At 32.7% G+C, this 5,000-nt stretch overlaps 1 protein-coding gene across 2 annotated transcripts in view; it reads right to left on the bottom strand.

Annotated features, from left to right (window-relative positions):
- The window catches only part of LOC119597220 (cytochrome P450 2L1-like), a 9,458-nt gene extending 9,335 nt beyond the window's left edge, over nt 1-123 (bottom strand). Inside the window, exon 1 of one of the 2 annotated variants that reach the window (XM_037946749.1) lies at nt 69-123. The gene's annotated coding sequence lies outside the window, so the exon portion shown is untranslated. The remainder of the gene's footprint in view (nt 1-68) is intronic. The other variant, XM_037946755.1, reaches the window with a different exon arrangement.
- Between the last annotated feature and the right edge of the window lie 4,877 nt (nt 124-5,000).

A 5,000-nucleotide genomic window follows, 5' to 3' on the forward strand; every position in this document is an offset into this window, starting at 1 on the left:
GTGTGTGTGTGTGTGTGTGTGTGTGCATGTTTGCATGTGTGTGTGGATCTACGCGTAAGCAAACTCACTTCTACGAAACTCCAGAAACCGACTGACTGAAATTGTCACAACAAACCGCGGAACAAATTGGCCGAAACTGTTGTACGGCATTTGCGAGTTCTTTGGTTGGTGGACACTTCCCTTTACATTCTGTCAGCTTAGTTTCGTCATGTTGCAATCATGATATTTGTATTTTTTTCTCTTTGCAGATTATTGAACGTGCACTATGTTATGCCACGATTATGATTTTGCTGCGTCATCGTGAATAGGTCTGCTTATAGTTACCACGTAGGCAATTTTGCGGCGAATTTTCTTAGTATAGACATATAAACAGTTATTTTGCTCCGTAACATAGAATATTTCTTTTGCAGTAGTTATTGGATTATACATGTCCCTTTTACATACATACATTTAATGTTAGACAGTAAATGAGAAAAAAGTTGTTTTTACTTTAATCCTAATGAGAATAAATATAACTTGAAAACCACACGCGACGGTAATCACAAAATGGGATTTTTGGTCCTCTATTTCACATCTTATCTTTGTTATTACGAGTAACCAACACTTAGTTGTCATGGAGGAAGTGTCTATGTATATATATATATATATATATATATATATATATATATATATATATATATATATATATATATATATATAATAGTGAAAAAAAAATTGAAAGCTGAAATATATTTATTTCCTTATAATTGGTGAGGAGAGCGGCCATCTATAGGGGGGGGGGGAGTGAAAGGAAACATAACTATTTAAAATAAATAAGTGAATTTTTCCATACGTACACTATTTTGGTATACCTTACCTGTCCTTGAACGCATGATGTCCCGATATTTATATATATGCGCTTCTCACCTACATTTACACATATACACTACACATACGTACACTCATTCACATAAAGCGTTTTCATTGGTAAAAATCATGAACACAGTGTATACAAAGGGTAAAACTACATTAATAAAAACATTAGTAGTAAACATTAGCAGTCAGAAGCATAATCTGAAAAGAAATGAAGAGAAAATTTTCAGCGGTCAAGGCAGATATGAAAGTAGGTCAGGATAACAGTTTCTCGAACGCAACCTAGACCTTCCATTCGTATGGAAGAATGACTACGCAATTAAAAATTCCTTCAGGTCACAGATACATGTAGAGGTGTGTGCGTGTGTGCGCGCGCGCTTGTGTGTGTGTGTGCATATATATATATATATATATATATATATATATATATATATATATATATATATATATATATATATATGTACACACACACACTGATTATATATGGCTACCACCTCATCTACGTACCACATACTCGTATACACACACACACAAACACACATATATATATATATATATATATATATATATATATATATATATATATATATATATATATACAGAAAGGGAAAGAGAGAGAGAGCGAGAGAGAGAGAGCGAGCGAGAGAGAGAGAGAGAGAGAGAGAGAGAGAGGAGAGAGAGGTCGGGGGGATATATAATGATATATTCATACATATATAATTACAGACAGTTTCATAAAACGTCTACCGAGCGAATCGTTTATCATCTTTCACACATACAATTTCTAAATAGAACAGCGAAAAAAAAAACAAAAACAAAAAACAAACAGAGATGCATGTTTTTCTTGAGAACATGTAAAGCATCAATAAAGCGTACGTTCCGTTTTCCCTTTTTTTCCATTTATTAATTCTATTATATCTTTTCATTTTGTTCAACGTGAATCCTTCCTACATAAACATAAATGCGTACATACATAACTACATATATACATAATGTCATCTGCAGAATTCGAAGGTTACAGACGATCTCCACATAACTGCAAAGGTCATTCAAATAGCGTTGGGGAAGTGAGGCGATAATAATCTTCCCTGTATAACTAATACAGTATCGGTTATAAGATTTAAGAGAATGAGATATTTGCTTCTGATCGCAAAAAAAAAAAAAAAAAAAAAAAAAAAACGATTGAGATAATGAGGAACAGTGAGAATGTAGAAGATATGATGTGAGGTGTGTGGTGTTTGAGTATAGTGAGCGGGGTAGTGCGAGGCAGTGGTATGGTGGTTTTATTTGAGTCAGTGCTACCACAGCGTCATTTTATTCCATTTTCTTTGCTTGAGTTTACAGAGGAACTTTTCCAAATCGTCAATTTTTAAAAAAATTCATATCCTTAATTATAATAAAGAAAATAAGAAAGTGAAACGAAAATTTGCTTTCCTAGTCAAACATGCCGTAAAAAATACTGAACATAAAATGTAATTTATAAATAAAATTTACAAAAATCAGGTTTGGATAAAGGGGATGGTTGAAGGAAACGAAAATGTGTTTGTTTAACTTCTGTCATAGTTTTAGATTATCATCAATACTCTCCTTTCTTCTTATATAGGATTTCAGACTATACAATAGTCTATACTCCCTCATAATATATACTCAACCTGGAATTTGGCACCCGTGATAGGTTGGGTTTGTTTAGAAGATCAGTACCGAAGCGTGGTTCGGAAGGGCATCGGAACTTGCTCGAAACTGACCGTGGACTTTGGGGAATTTCGTTAAACGTTCGTAGGTATTCAAATGAAGAATATACTATGAATTACGTCTTTAAAAAAATGTTGTATTGCAGTTAAGTAAATGAACCTTGTACAGATTGCTAGATACTTTATTTTCTTATGGTTTTAGCCTTAATCTAATCCTGGGGAGCCGCGAACATGCCAGAGGTTTGAGGAAGGGGTTGCGAGTGCAAAGGTTAGAAATTCCTGCCTTAGACTGTAGTTATTTTATTTCTGACCGATTAGCTTACAGAACAAATAATAGGTTATGTTACTCCCAAGAAACACAAGGCTATCATTCCTCAAATGGACCCCATTACACACAGTCGAGAAACACTATTAACGCAAGGGCCGACAAGTGTAACAGTGGAAAGAATTAGGAAGAGAGAAATGACTGTAGGAAAGAATTGTTTCCATACGGATAAATATCCTTGGAGTTTCGGAACTGTTAATAAAGAGGATAAGCTTCAAAATGTGCGATAACGTACGGGATATATCAAACCCAAATACAGCATGTATGTTCTTAGTAATCAAGAGATAAATGGAATAATAGTGTAAAGGATATGAGGATATGCCTTTACTAAATATTTTGTTGATTTTAGCTTTCATCTATAACTTAAACATCAATATCTTCACTTCAATGCATTACAGTCATGAAATTGAGCGCAATAACGTCAATTTATCGATGGCCATGTTACAGCATTGTTGGACTCGTATATATTCATACCATCATATATTTCATTTAAAGTAATATTTAAAATGTTTGAAAGTACATAACCAATATACGAACAAATCTTTAATGTTTTCCATTGAGTTACAAGCAGTGAATGTTAACCGAATTTCCTTCAGGAAAGGAATTGGCTGTGCTGGTTCTAGATTTGTCTTATGTTTTTAAAACTTTACATCCATCTAATGTAATAAATACCGTGTCTATCCTCATATTTATTCTCAAGTTGCTGTACTTCGAAACATAACCTATGTTTGTTAGCTTTCACTTCTGCCCAGTGGATCTCAACACATTCCCAAAGAATAGCTTTATAGTGTAGTATTTTAGATAGTATCTCTGTGTTATTATCGGTCACTGGACATTGAGCTCCTCTTCGCTACAGCAATGCTTTTGAGTCTCTAAAATGAAGTGTGGGAAGATGTATGGAGTTATCCCAGTGTGCTGCCATCAATGTTATGATGTGTGGAAATTATCCCTCTTGATGCCGCCAGTGTAAGAATGTGGGGAGGTCGTGTCCCCACTTGAATGGTACTGCTAGTTTGGCTTTTGAGGTGTAGTGTTTAAGTTGTCGCAGTTTCTTAACCTTATTGGATGTCTTGCCATGCCCGCGACTGCTCAGAAAATTCTGTGAACAAACTTCGTTTTAAAACATTTCATAATGGAAAAGTTGAAAGAATCTGAATGAACACAAATTCAGATACATAAGGTCACATTGTGGTTTCGTGGTGATTAGTCATTAGTAATATCAGTAAAAATGATAGTGGTAATGATAATAATGATAATAATAATATTAATATTTATAATAAGAATCATGAATCATGATAATCATAATGACAGCGATGGTAATAATAATAACAAAAATGATAATAATAATAATAATAATAATAATAATAATAATAATAAAGATAATAATGGTCAGAATAATGTAAATGATGATAACAATGACAATAACAATGATGATGGTAATAAAAATAACAATTAGCATTTTAACCAGAATGATAAAAAGCATGAAAACGATAATAACAACAATTATAATGATAATAATATTGATAATGATAAGACTGTTGATAATAACAACAACATCATCAACAATAATAATGATAATAATAATAATGACATTAAAAGTGATAATAATAGTGATAACAATAATAGTAATAATAACAATAATAGTAATAATAACAATAAAAGTGATAGTAATGATAACAATATTACTAATAATAACAACAGAATTATAATGATAACAATAATGATAGTAATACTTATGATAGTAATGATGATAATTATAATAGTAATGATGATGGTAATAATAAAGCTGAAAATAATTATAAAGGGGTAATGATCATGGTAATTTCCACAATACTTGAAGTAACATTAACGAACAGTCACAAACAACAGCAATAGTGCTAAAAACTAAATCGTACGTCTGGCACCGGCGCTACCCTTCTCGTCTTCTGTGAAGCTTTATTATATGGCCTTATTACATGGCATTATCTGGGCCAGCAGTTCATAATCTTTTTACTACCACGCCTCCTCTAGGGATTTGTCCTCCTCCCCCCTTAGAAATGAAATTCTAGAAATAAAATTCCCTCGCAGATTTTAATTTCTTTTGATGGAACATGAATTAATCTCGTTAATGCGACTTAGTGCAGCTGATTCGA

Source organism: Penaeus monodon, chromosome 3 (genome assembly GCF_015228065.2).
Source record: "Penaeus monodon isolate SGIC_2016 chromosome 3, NSTDA_Pmon_1, whole genome shotgun sequence".
NCBI classification, from domain to species: Eukaryota; Metazoa; Arthropoda; class Malacostraca; order Decapoda; family Penaeidae; genus Penaeus; species Penaeus monodon.